The sequence below is a fragment of the Microtus oregoni genome, unplaced genomic scaffold (assembly GCF_018167655.1).
Source record: "Microtus oregoni isolate MIOR12 unplaced genomic scaffold, Mior012 000121F_001, whole genome shotgun sequence".
Classification (NCBI taxonomy): Eukaryota; Metazoa; Chordata; class Mammalia; order Rodentia; family Cricetidae; genus Microtus; species Microtus oregoni.
The window spans coordinates 706,118-720,744 of record NW_024544751.1 but is presented as its reverse complement, the minus strand read 5'-3'; positions in this window follow the sequence as shown (position 1 = coordinate 720,744).

Here is a 14,627-nt window from a genome sequence, read left to right as displayed (position 1 = left end):
GATTAAGGAAAGTGTGAATAAACAACAGAGTGCTAGAGACTAAGGAAGTGTGGATAGACAACAGAGTGCTAGAGACTAAGGAAGTGTGGATAGACAACAGAGTGCTAGAGACTAAGGAAGTATGAATAGACAACGGAGTGCTAGACATTAAGGAAAGAGTGAATAGACAACAGAGTGCTAGAGACTAAGGAAAGTGTGAATAGAAAACAGTGCTAGAGACTAAGGAAAGTGTGAATAGACAACAGAGTGCTAGAGAATAAGGAAAGTGTGAATAGACAACAGAGTGCTAGAGACTAAGGAAAGTGTGAATAGACAACAGAGTGCTAAAGACTAAGGAAGTGTGAATAGACAACAGAGTGCTAGAGACTAAGGAAGTGTGGATAGAAATAGAGTGCTAGAGACTAAGGAAAGTGTGAATAGACAACAGAGTGCTAGAGACCAAGGAAGTGTGGATAGAAAAAGAGTGCTAGAGACTAAGGAAGTGTGGATAGACAACAGAGGGCTAGAGACTAAGGAAAGTGTGAATAGACAACAGAGTGCTAGAGACTAAGGAAAGTGTGGATAGACAAGAGAGTGCTAGAGACTAAGGAAGTGTAAATAGACAACAGAGTGCTAGAGACTAAGGAAAGTGTGAATAGACAACAGAGTGCTAGAGACTAAGGAAGTGTTGATAGAAACAGAGTGCTAGAGACTAAGGAAATTGTGAATAGACAACAGAGTGCTATAGACTAAGGAAAGTGTGAATAGAAACAGAGTGCTAGAGACTAAGGAAAGTGTGAATAGACAACAGAGTGCTAGAGACTAAGGAAGTGTGAATAGACAACAGAGTGCTAGCGACTAAGGAAGTGTGGGTAGACAACAGAGTGCCAGAGACTAAGGAAGTGTGAATAGACAACAGAGTGCTAGAGACTAAGGAAGTGTGAATAGACAACAGAGTGCTAGAGACTAGGGAAAGTGTGGATAGACAAGAGAGTGCTAGAGACTAAGGAAAGTGTGAATAGACAACAGAGTGCTAGAGACTAAGGAAAGTGTGAATAGACAACAGAGTGCTAGAGACTAAGGAAAGTGTGAATAGACAACAGAGTGCTAGAGACTAAGGAAGTGTGAATAGACAACAGAGTGCTAGAGACTAAGGAAGTGTGGATAGACAACAGAGTGCTAGACATTAAGGAAAGTGTGAATAGACAACAGAGTGCTAGAGACTAAGGAAGTGTGGATAGACAACAGAGTGCTAGAGACTAAGGAAGTGTGGATAGACAACAGAGTGCTAGAGACTAAGGAAAGTGTGAATAGACAAGAGAGTGCTAGAGAATAAGGAAAGTGTGGATAGAGAAGAGAGTGCTAGAGACTAAGGAAGTGTGGATAGACAACAGAGTGCTAGAGACTAAGGAAGTGTGGATAGACAACAGAGTGCTAGAGACTAAGGAAAGTGTGGATAGACAACAGAGTGCTATAGACTAAGGAAGTGTGGATAGACAACAGAGTGCTAGAGACTAAGGAAGTGTGAATAGACAACAGAGTGCTAGAGACTAAGGAAAGTGTGAATAGACAACAGAGTGCTAGAGACTAAGGAAAGTGTGAATAGACAACAGAGTGCTAGAGACTAAGGAAAGTGTGAATAGACAACAGAGTGCTAGAGACTAAGGAAGTGTGAATAGACAACAGAGTGCTAGAGACTAAGGAAGTGTGGATAGACAACAGAGTGCTAGACATTAAGGAAAGTGTGAATAGACAACAGAGTGCTAGAGACTAAGGAAGTGTGAATAGACAGCAGAGTGCTAGAGACTAAGGAAGTGTGGATAGACAACAGAGTGCTAGAGACTAAGGAAGTGTGGATAGACAACGAAGTGCTAGAGATTAAGGAAAGTGTGAATAGACAACAGAGTGCTAGAGACTAAGGAAAGTGTGGCAGTTTTGGAATTAGGACCTACTTTGTCTATCCTAGTAGAGATAATTGCATTTTGAGGTACCTATGACAAAGGGCTGCATTTTAACCATCACTCATGGGAGAAGTTTGTGGAAAGCTTGATTACCAGGAAATTGAAATATGGCTAAGCCCATGACTACATACAGACGGGATTAGATAATGAAGACTCTGCAGTGGAAATGGGCCCCTGGGTTGAGCTTTAAGGAAGTGTTAGTGGGCTTGTTTTGTGTTTGTCAGGCCCCAAGGAAACTGGGACAAATGGCTAACTGTAATGTCTATTAGCATACCAAAGCACTTGATGGCCTCCCAGCTAACTCAGTACCTGTGGCTCCTTTCTGCTGCTCTCACCTCACCCCCTACCATAAACTTCTTCCTCCCTGGGCTGGGCTTCCCTTCCTCCAGCTTCTGATTCTTGTGTAAACCTGCCATTTCCGTTATCATGTGCTCTTCTCTTTGCCCTCTTGGCTCTCTTGATCAGCTTGCCCATCCCCGTGCCACTTCCTCTCTTGCTCCCTGGTTGGATTCAGTTTTGCTGGTAAGTCCACCACTTTCTGGCAGTGTTCTGAACTCTTCCAGATACCTCTGGCTGTACTCACTCTCATATCTACAATAAAAACCTTCTCAACCATACCTTGAAGTTGTATGGCGCCATTTCATTAAGTGTTAACCTTCCATATTGCATTGGTAGCACCTAGTGGAAGTTAGTCTAAAGATAATGAGGTCAATAAGAATGTTCCATGGTTCAGAATTCCTAAGCGTGGACTGTGGATGGTTGTTGTTTGAAAGTGAAGCATCCTTCACAGGCTTATGTTCAAACTCTTGGTCCCCCACTAGTGATGCTGATTTGGAGGGTTTATGGGATGTTTGGGAGGTACAGCTTTGCTTTAGGAAGTGGGTCACTGCCGGTGGGCATTGACATTTTATAGCATGGCCCTATTTCCTGTTTGTTTTCTGCTTCCTGACTGCACATACAATATGCCTGGTTGCCCCTTGCTTCTGCTCTTTTGTCTTCACTACCACGATGGGCCATGTAGTATATTTTCTTAAAATTTGAGTTAAAATCAACTCTCATTTCTTAATTTGCTTTCGTCAGGTGTTTTCGACAGCGAGAAGAATACTAATACAGCAATCTAGAGTTGGTGCTTTTGGAACAGAAGTCTATTCTACAGACTGTAGGATTTCTCATAAAGATGTCAGTGGATGTCAGACTAGGGTAGCAGGAGATGCTTACCTAGATAAAGAACAGCTGGTGCTGCACAGCCTGTCTCTGGCTTTACAAGCCTCAGCTTTAATCCAGCCTCAGCCCCTTCCTCCTCCTCATGCCTACCTTTTATCCAGGCCTAACAGAGTTAAAGGAAGCAGCCCTCTCCATGGAAACTCCTCCCCCGCAGTGATTCAGGCGGGCCCCAGGGAATCACCTTACATGGTAACTGGTGTTTTGCTCACTCCTCCATCAAATTCTCTAGTAGGAACAGGATGGATAGAGAGGCCTCCTTCTGCAAACCTACCATGAGAGCAGTGTGGAGATCTACACCCTGCCAGTGAAAAGGAGAGGTGACGTGAGAGCCTCAGAAACCATGCCTCTCTCTTTTCTCATCATCTTTGTAGCTTCTAATTGGCCCAAGGAGGAGGTTAATATAGATTCCTTCCTAGGCTTTCTATTGAATGGTTGCCATGGAGACTAGCCCTGGCCTTTGCCTTAGCCTGTTGGCAGTCAACAAATGGTTCCTGGGCTGCTTTCCTTGTTACTATGACCCCCTTTCCAGCACCTATTTCTATCTCAGTGCTGCACAAAGAAGGCATGAACTGGATTCAGCCATTTAACCTTTGTAGTTCAGCATCTACTATGTGCCACACAGGCTTAGGTTCATGGAAGTGGTTCTCAACCTGTGGGTCAGGACTCCTTTGGGGGGGGGGTCAAATGACACTTTCACAGGGGTAGCATATTAGATATCCTGTATATCAGAGATTTACATTAGGATTCACAACAGTAGCAAAATTACAGTTATGAAGTAGCAACAAAAGTAATTTTATGGTTGGTGGTCCCCACAACATGAGGAACCCTATTAAAGGGTCACAGCACCCCTAAGATTGAGAACCACTGCTCTAGAGGGTCTCCTGCGTTCTAGACATAATCCTTCTTACCTCCATTGTGGAGAAACAATCCAATTTCCCACAGTAATCTGGATCAATCACCCCTCCTAACACTGTTATTCCTTTCTTAGTCTGTTGTTAGAAACCCAAAGTGGTCAGGGGGAAGTCTGAGCTTCAAGCTCAATGGAATGTTTGATGTGGCTCCTGGCAGACATACTGCACCCTCTGAAATCAAAATTTTTGGACCAGCAGAATTTAAGGTCGTATGAACAGGAAGCAAAAATATTTCTAGTTATAGCGAGAAAAACTATTTCATTTTCCACCCTTGATTCCTGGATCTATGGTTCCTGGCTATGAGAGAAACAATACCAGCTATTGGACACTTATTCAAAGCAAATACTGCCTTCTGGAGAACCCTATCCTAGCCCACCAGGCTGTTGCCTCCTACCTGGCACTGTAACTGTGTCTTCAAAAGGCCACTTCATCTTGCTATCAAGCCAGCTGCTTCAGGATGCTGGGGAACTTGGGAAGACCAGTGGATTCCATGATTGTGTGCCCACTGTCACACTTCTCAGTCTATGAAGTGAGTTCCTTGGTCAGAAACAATACCATGTGGAATATCACGTCGGTGAATCAGACATTCTGTAAGTCCACAGATGGTGGTTTTAGCAGAAGCATTATGTGCAGGAAAGGCAAGAACATTGCCAGAATAAGTAAAAAAAAAAAAAAAAAAAAAAAAAAAAAGGAAAGCTTTGTACTTTCAATGAAGGAATTTGGCCAATATAGTCAATATAGTCAACCTGCCGCTGGGTCGCTGGCTGGTCAGACTGGGAATGGTGCCATATCTGGTCCTCAGTGCTGGTCTCTGCTTTTGGCAGATCTGGCAGCAGCAGCAGCTGTAGCCAGGTGAACCTTGATAAACGCAAGTCCATGGTGTGGAGCCCATGCAGAAACCCCACCTCTGCCATTTTGCTCATTGTTGGGCAATGGCAGGAATGGCTGGGGAAAGAGGCTGAATATTCACAGAATGGATCAACCAATCAACTTGATTACTGAACTCCTCTTCAGCTGAAGTCACCTTTTGATGAACATTTACATGGGACATACCTGCTAGAGGTTATTTGACTTCCCTTACAAATCGCTGTTCTCCATTGCCAGGTTGCTGGCCTAACGGCCCAACAAACAACCTTAAACTCACTGGGGCCCATTGATATTCTAGTTACACACCCTGACCCAGTGCTGCCTGAAACTCCATTGTAATGAAGAAATAGCTTAAACACAGGTTGATAGAGAACACCGAAAGGAAAGGTTATTCTCCCAGAAAGAACTGGCAGAATTCTGGTAACTGACCTTCACAAAGCTATTCATCCAGGGCCCACAGAACTTTCTGTGTTGCTCAGACCAAGGTATGCCATACCCATAGTGGAGAGCCTAGTGCGGGATGTCTCAGCCAGAAACCAGGTTTGTTTATGTGCATGTGTGCTAGGAACTGAACCCGGGTCCTCTGTAAGAGTAGTAAGCGCCCTTAACCACCAAGCTAGCTCCCTAGCCCTGCATTAGTGCTCACTCTTATCATTGTTTTTCTTGGTGTTCCAGTACTCCCACTATTACCTTTCTTGTTTTAAAAATTGTTTGTTTATTTGTTTTGCTATTCTATGAACACTCTGTAGATTATTGGTTTCCCATACTCTGAGAAACACTTGATTTCCTCCCTTACTCCTAAAGTAGATCGTCTCTGCCTATATATTTCTTTTTTTATGTTTTTTTAATTTATTTATTTATTAAAGATTTCTGTCTCTTCCCCGCCACCACCTCCCATTTCTCTTCCCCTCCCCCAATTAAGCCCCCCCCCCCGCGAGCCCGAAAAGCAATCAGGGTTCCCTGTCCTGTGGGAAGTCCAAGGAACCCCCACCTCCATCCAGGTCTAGCAAGTTGAGCATCCAAACTGCCTAGGCTCCCACAAAGCCAGTGCGTGCAGTAGGATCAGAAACCCATTGCCATTGTTCTTGAGTTCTCAGTAGTCCTCATTGTCCGCTATGTTCAGAGAGTCCGGTTAAACTGGCAAACCTCTACCTTCAGTTATTGGAAAATACTGATAAATACTAATAAAGACTTCCTATTGGCTTGAACCCAAATCTGAGTTATCTTCTCTAGTGGATGTCCTACAACAGTATGAGGTACAAAAGACCTATAAAAGCCAACAAGATTTTTTGAAGCACTGGGGATTAAACCCCAGGACCAGGCAAACATTATAGAGAAGTACTCTATCACAGAGATGCAACCTCAGCCATTTTAAAATAATGTAATATTTGTATGTACTCTAGGAATTTTATATGTGCATATAATGTATTTTGATCATATTTACTCCCCAATCTCCCCATCCTACACACCAGGACCTTCCTCCAACATGTCTTTCTCTCAATTTCACATCCTATTTAAAAATCTAATTAAAATTAGATAATTTAAATAATTCTATTTAAAAGTCTAATTAGTGTTATCCATATGCCCATAGGCATGGTGTCATCCATTAAAGCATAGGCAACCTACCAGTGTTCACACCTCAAAGAAAAAATGACTCTCCTTCCCCCAGCAGCCATCACCTGTCAATGGCTTCTCAGCTAAGGATGTGGCCTTATGAGCCCATCTCTCTTCCATGCTGCGATACTGACTAGCTTAATCTAATACAAATCTTGTGTACAGTTGCTGTGAGTTCATTAGTGCATCAGCCATGTCATGTATAGAGCACAGCATTTCACGATACTCTTCCCCACTTTTCAGCTCTTATATTCTTCCTTTCCCCACCCTCTTCATCAATATTCCCTAAGCTTTTGAAATAGGGTTGATATAGATGTCCCATTTATGGCTGAGCCCTCACAGTCACATAATCTCAGCACTTTCATCAGTTATGAATATTGGAATTAAACAGTGTCCAAGGCAAAAAATAGCTTCTCTGACCAAAGTTGAGAGCAGCATAAATTTATGGACATTACATAAATATATAAAAGGCAGTTTGACAATATGATCATATTAACAAAACAACAATATTAAGTCCTCCTTAGGGCATATGACTTCCCTTGCATGGGATTCTGACCAAGTTTACAATACTAGGCATGAATTCCCTCCTTTTGCTCAGGCATCAAATCCAATCATGAACCAACTAGCTACTTAATAACATTTATGACACTATTGCACCACTGGGCACATCTTGACTAGCAGGCTGGTATTATAGCATGCCAGGTCCAGTGCTGGCAAGACCATTTAATTCAGATAATTGCTGTTTATTTTTTGTTGGGGTAGCCTATCATGGTGAGAATGGAGTAATGAAATGAACCATTATTGTTGGGCTGTGGTTAATATGTAAATTTATTTCTGTTAGTATTTGCTTTATGGCATTGGGTGCATGTGAACTAGGGCTTATGAATTTGCAGTTATAATATTATCCTGGATTGTTCCTTTAGTCAGTATGATGTGACCTTCTATGTCTTTTCTCACTAGTTGTGGTTTGAAGTCTATTTTGTCAGGCATTAGAACACTGACACTAGCATGTTTTCTAGGTCCATTTGCTTGGAAGCCTTTTCCCATAATTTTAAATATTAATTCTTAGAGAATTTCATATATGTCTACAATGTATTTTGATCAAAATCACCCCCATTCCACCCTCTAACTTCTCTCAAATCCACCCCAGATTCACCTCCTACCCCAATCCTTTACAATTTTATATCATTTTTTTCTTCCTATAAACCATAAAGTCTAATTTGAGCTGCCCACTCATGTGTATGTGGCCATCCTGGAGCATGGTAGTCTACTGAAGGCCACACTCTTAAAGAAAACCAATTCTCCCTCTCTGCACTTTGACCAGTTGTGATTTTCTGTGTTAAGCACTTTGCACTGTATGAAAAAAAATCTGATAAGATTTGACAACTGCACTAATCTATGGGTATGTAGAAATGAACTTAGAAACTAGTTTGATACTATAGCCCTATAACAAAATAACATTAGTAGGTTTAGCCTTGGGGCCTACGAGCTCTCCAACCATGAGTTCTGGGCCAAAAGTACAGTGCCAGGCATGCATTTCCTTCTGTGAAGTAAGCCTTAAATCTAACCAGAAATGGTTGGTTACCTCATGATCTTTACCCTGTGAACCACAGTAACATCTGTGAACCCTGTGAGCCGCAGTAACAATCTGCACAGTAAAATAAGCTCATAGATATAATATGGCATGAATTATTACGTGGGAATAGAAGAAAATGAGTGAGGGAAAAGAGTCTAATTGGAATTATCCTACACAGGAGAAAATGCTATAGGTTGCCAAATAAAAAAGCACGGTGTACAGGTAGGCTGCCTGCCTGCCGAATTCACCCGTTATCTCACAGTCTCAGCATTCCCCATCTTATTCCCAGTCCTGCACCCTCCTAGTTGCCCTGCTCCAGACTCCAACTGGGCAGACTCACTACCCACTCTTATCAGGGACCACACAGACAGCAAGTTCAGGCCACACTGACCAGAAGACCAGAGAGGAAACAGACGCCAAGGTACAAAATATTCATTCAACAAAGACAAAATCAGAAATCAGTACATAGACCTGTAATTACCCCAAACCCAAATGCCTAGAGGCCATCATAAGAACACTATCAAAAACAGTCAAGGCAATGTGTCTCCACCAGAACTCCAGTTATCCAACTACAGCAAGCCCTGAATATTCCAACTCAGCTAAAACACAAGAAAAAGACCTAAAATTCTCCTTTTTGAAGATGATAGAGGTCCTGAAGGAGAAAATGGAATAAATCACTTAAAGAAATTCATGAAAACACAAGCAATTGGAAGAAATGAATAAATCTCTGAAAGAAAGCCAAGAAAAAAATGAACAGCTGAAGGAAATAAATAAAACTGTTCAATATAACTGAAAATGAAAACAGAAGCAATAAAGAAAACACAAACTTAAAAAATTCTGTAAATGAAAAATCCAAGAAAGAGAACAAGAACCACAGACATGAGCATCAACCAGCAGAATACAACAGATGAAAGAGGGAATCTCAGACACAGAAGCCAGAAATACACAATGGAAAAAAAAATGAAAGCATCTTCAACAAATGGTGCTGGCATAACTGGAAGTCAGTATGTAAAAGAATGCAAATAGTTCCATACCTATCACCCTGCACAAAACCCGAGTCCAAGTGAATCAAAGAAAATAAATAAATCCTCAAAATAAATCCACATACACTGAACCTAATAGAGGAGTAGGAAATGGCCTTGAATGCATTGGCACAGGACACAACTCCCTAAAAGGAGCATAGTGTAGGCATCGAGAACAAGAATCAATAAATGGGACCACATGGAACCAAAACGCTTCCGTAAGGCAAAGGACGCTGTCAATAGAACCAAATGGCAGCCTACAGAATGGGAAAAGATCTTCACCAATTCCACATCTGACAGAGGGTTAATACCCAAAATATATAAAGAATTCAAGAAACTAGACATCAAAAAAACAAATAATCTAGTTAAAAAATGGGGTATAGATCCAAACAAAATTCTCAACAGAGGAATCTCAAATGACTGAGAAATACTTAAAGAAATGTTCAACAGCCTTAGCCATTAGGGAAACACAAATCAAAACAATTCTGAGAGTCCACCTTATCCCTGTGGGAATGGCTAATATCAAAAACACAAGTGACAGCTCATGCTGGAGAGGATGTAGCGCAAGAGAAACACTCATTCATTGCTGGCAAGAGTGCAAACTTGTACAAGTACTTTGGAAGTCGATATGGCCATTCCTCAGAAAATTGGGAATTAATTTACCTCAGGACCCAGCTATACCACTCGTGGGCATATACCCAAAGGATGCATTATCCTACCACAAGAACACTTGCTCAACTATGTTCATAGTTGCTTTATTCTTAGTAGCCAGAAACTGGAAACAACCTAGATGTACCTCAACTTTAGAATGGATAAAGAAAATGTACATTTACATAGTGGAGTATTACTCAGCTGTTAAAAACAATGACATTAGCCGGGCAGTGGTGGTGCACACCTTTAATCCCAGCACTCGGGAGGCAGAGGCAGGCGGATCTCTGTGAGTTTGAGGCCAGCCTGGTCTACAAGAGCTAGTTCCAGGACAGGAACCAAAAGTTACGGAGAAACCCTGTCTCAAAAAAATAAAAAAAAAATGACATTAGGAAATTTGAGGGCAAATGGATGAATCCAGAAAAAATCATCCTGAGGGATGTAATGCAGACCCAGAAAGACATATATGGTATGTACTTATTTATAAGTGGACATTAACTGTTAAGTAGTAAATATGATACAATCCACAGTTCCAGAGGGGAACAAGGGGATTCAAGGGGGCATAAAGATCTCACTGGGAAGGGGAAATAGAATATATTTTTGAGGTGGAATTGGGATGAGTAGGGATGAAAACAGGAGAGTTTGGGGGTGTGATGGAGGGAGAGAGTACTGGCAGAGGTGACTGACTGGAATTGGGGAGGGAGGTGATGTAAAAACCTAGTGCAGTGGAAACTCCCTGGAATCTCTAGTGAAGTTTCCTGGTAGTGGGGGATACAGAGCCTGATCCAGTCATCTTTCATAACCAGGCAAGGCTTCTAGCAGTGGAAATGCCACATCAACCCAGTCCCAAAATCTTTGATCTACGTACAATCTGTCCTGCCTACAAGGTGTGCTGGGAAAATGTATGAGTGGCCAACCAATGACTGGCCCAACTTGAAACCAAGCTTATGACTGACACTGCCTTGATAATCAGGAGCCAGAGGCTAGCCAGCCCAGATACCCAAGAACCAAACGCAACTGGAAAAAAAAAAGTCTATGAAATGATTCCTAATGATATTCTACTGTACTCATAGATTGGTGTCTAGCCCAATTGTCATCAGAGAGGCTTCATCTAGCAACTATAGAAGCAGGTGCAGAGAGACCCATAGCCAAACACTAGGTGAAACCAGCAGAACCCCAAAGAAGAGGAGGAAAAATTGTAGGAGCCAGAGGGGTCAAGAACACCTCGAGAACACGGCTCACAGAATCAATTAACCTGGGCTCATAAGGGCTCACAGAGACTAAAGTGACAATCAGGGAGCCTGTATGAGTCTGAGCTAAGTCTTTTGCAATTGTTATGGTTGTGCATAGCCTGGTATTCTTGTAGGACTCCTAACAGCAGGAGTGGGTGGTATCTCTGACCCCTTTTCCTCCTACTTGGTTGCCTCATTCAGCCTTGATATGAGGGTTTGTGCCTAGTCTTATTGTAATTTGTTATGCAATGTTTGGTTGATGATCCTGGGAGGCCTGCCCTTTTGTTTTTGAAGGAAAATGTAGGAGGAGTAGATCTAGGGTAGAGGAAAGAAGTGGAGGTAGGGGAAACTACCATCAGGACATGATGTACGTAAAGAATAAAATTAAAATTAAAAAAGCACAGTGCCATGCATGTGCTATCTCCCCTCTAGTTATTGGTCAGGGATGGTCAAGAGACCCACAAAATCATATGGTCTATTGCCATTGCTCTTAGCTACCCACAGGGATTTCATGGTATGACCTTTTTGCGGAAGACACCACACAGTTTGGTCATAGGGCACAGAGAAATAAATTTGGTACTGAACAGGAAACTTCCTCCTTGTTGTCTTGTTTACATGTAGTAGAATATGCTATATAGGCTGCTGGTGAAAAAGATCTTTTTCCATCCTTTCACCCTAAAGTAGTAGCTGTCTTGTTTGTAAGCTGCATTTCACAGAAATAAAAAGAAAAATGAAGGGCTCTTCCTTTTTGATCCAATCTAATGATCTCTGTCCTCTGATTGGGAACTGAGACCAATGCTACTCAAAATGTTTGCATCTTCTTCTCCTCCTTCCTCCTCTTCTCCTTTTCTCCATCTCCTCCTCCGTCTTCTTCTTCCTGTTTTGCTTAACTTCCATGGTTAATTCTTTCCTATGGTCTCATAGGTGGATTTTTTTCCCTTCGGTCTAAAGGATTCTTAATAGTATGTTCTGGAGAACTGCTGTAGTGCTCATACATTCCTTCAGTCTATTTTTCATCGTGGAGAGTGTCTAAGTTTCCCTCAGTTATGACAGATAGTTTTACTGGGTGAGTAGTCTGGGCTGTCAGTTGTTATCTTTCAGAACTTGAAATTCATCATTCCAAGCATTTCTGGCTTTTAAAGTTTCAGTCAAACTGTAACAGAGCCCAGACCTTAGCAGGCCCCCAGACCTTAGCAGGCCCCCAGACCTTAGCAGGCCCCCAGACCTTCTTAGCAGGCCCCCAGACCTTAGCACAGACTCCAATATGGATGTGCCACTCGGGTCATGAAAGTCAGCACATAGACAGCACCACCTGCCAAAATGAGAACAGAGGTCTAATCCATCAAAGCCCATAGTTCTGGGAAAGTACCTTGCTTTTGGCTTCTGTAGTTCTGTTTCTGGCTAACTGTTCTTGTTAACTGAAGTATGTCCACTCAGAATACGGCTTTTGTGCTTAAAAACTCACCCTGAGAAAGGCTTAGGGCTACACTGGGATCCTGAACACCCAGTGTAGTCACCAGCTGACCAATAATGACTTTCTATTGACTTAAACCCTGTATTCAGTAGTTCAAACTCCTTGTTAAATTCCTCTTTCTTTGATCCACTGTCTTCCTTATTTTGTTCAATTATTTGTGCCTTTGAGTTCTCAGTCTGAAATTTCATCTAACTCAGTCTGGCTAAATATTGTTACTGTAGGGTTAATCATTTTTTTCATTAGCTTTCATATTTCTTATGTTACTGTATTGGGATTTATGCATCTGTTTTTATTTTGTTGCTTGGTTTGTTGCTATCAGCTGTATTCTTTCTGCTGAAGTATTTGCAGTGTTCAGTTGGGACTTGGATTCAGTAGAATACAGGATGTAGTTTGGAAAATCATTCCTCAGTCCAGGATCTCAGTGTCCCTGGGGTAAGCCCTATATTATTCTGAGTCGAATATTAACTGAGAGAGCAACCACAGCTGTTCTGTATTATCACTATGCAATTGTCATACTAGTCAATAACAGTGACCTCTTTAACTTTAATAACAGTTGGAGGAAAAACAATCAAGGATAATATGGACTATGCAGAGATTTTAGTTAATAAGATTAGGAGGTAGGGCTGTATAAATAGTTCAGCAGCTAAGAGAGCACACTGCTTTTGCAGAAAACTCAAGCCACTTCCAAGAACTCATGGCTGACAACTAACAGTTGACTGCAACTCCAGCTCCAGGGAATTCAATGCCTCGAACCTCTGGGGACACCTGCACTCTTGTTAACATACTCACACACAGACACGTAATTTAAAATAAAAAGTATTCAAGGGAGGTTAGGAGTGGGAGGGAAGAAGAGTGGGTAAAGATAAAAATTAACTATTAGATGTACTTTCAAAAGAAAAAAATGAAGGTATGTAAAGTACCTGGGAAAGGAAGAATTGGATACTCTTACAGTCTACAGGTTTTGAGACTGTTAAATCTATGGAGGATTATAATCAAGTAAATCAACAGGTGTAGTAAGAGGCCACTTGTTTGTTCCTGGCTGCTCAGCCCCAAAATAAGCACACAGAAACTGTATTAATTAAATCACTGCTTGGCCTATTAGCTCTAACTTCTTATTGGCTAGCTCTTACATATTAATTTAATCCATCTCCATTAATCTGTGTATCGCCACAAGGCTGTGGCTTACTGGGTAAAGTTCCAGCATCTGTCTCCGGCAGGGCTACATGGCTTCTCCCTGACTCTGCCTCCTTTCTCCCAGCATTAAGTCTAGTTTTCCCTGCCTATCTGTGTTCTGCCCTGCTATAGGTCCAAAGCAGTTTCTTTATTCATCAATGGTATTCACAGCATACAGGCTACTTCATACTTCTATTTTCTTTGCTTTTGTGGTCCTTAAACTACGAGTGTTTCTAATGTCCTTTCTACTGGTGTAAGACAGCTTTCCTTTCTGTTTGAGAGAACCAGGGCCCACAGCAGATTAGTGGCTGAGCTGGAGCTAGAACAAGGATATTTCCACTACAGTACTATTACACCTACAATAAGCAAACGAGTCCTGGCTAGAACATGTCACAGGTGCATAGGCCTTTCTTTTCTCTTCAGGCTTATTTGGTGCAAGTCCAGGGACAGATAGTACTGTTTTAATCCAGACTTGCTTTTCTACCACCTGGAAGGTTATATCACAATGCATTGGCATTTTTATGTGTGGAGATATTTAGACATAGACATAGATAGGTAGATAGGTAGGTTGATAGATAGATAAATTGAGAGAAAGAGAGAGAGATACTGTTGTTTTGCTTTGTTTTAGTTAAAGAGTCAAGTCCTTAAAAGTTCTGAAAAGTTTAAATGTTAATAGCTACTCAAAACCCTGCTTGGAGAGTCTCAACGCCTGACCAGATGTTTCCTCAAGATTTCTGCCAGTACTGAGTGCTGCGTGTCTTCTGGGAGTGGGTGACCTAAGGATACTGGAAAGCTGTCTGCTATAAACAGTCTTCTCTTCTTTCCATCCCATGGCCTCTGACTCTGGTGGGAGAACACGGGAGTGTGTTAGCTAGAAGAAAGCAATATCAGAGCTGTCTTACTCTCCTTAAAGGAACTGGTAAATTCTCCACTGGGGAATTCCGAA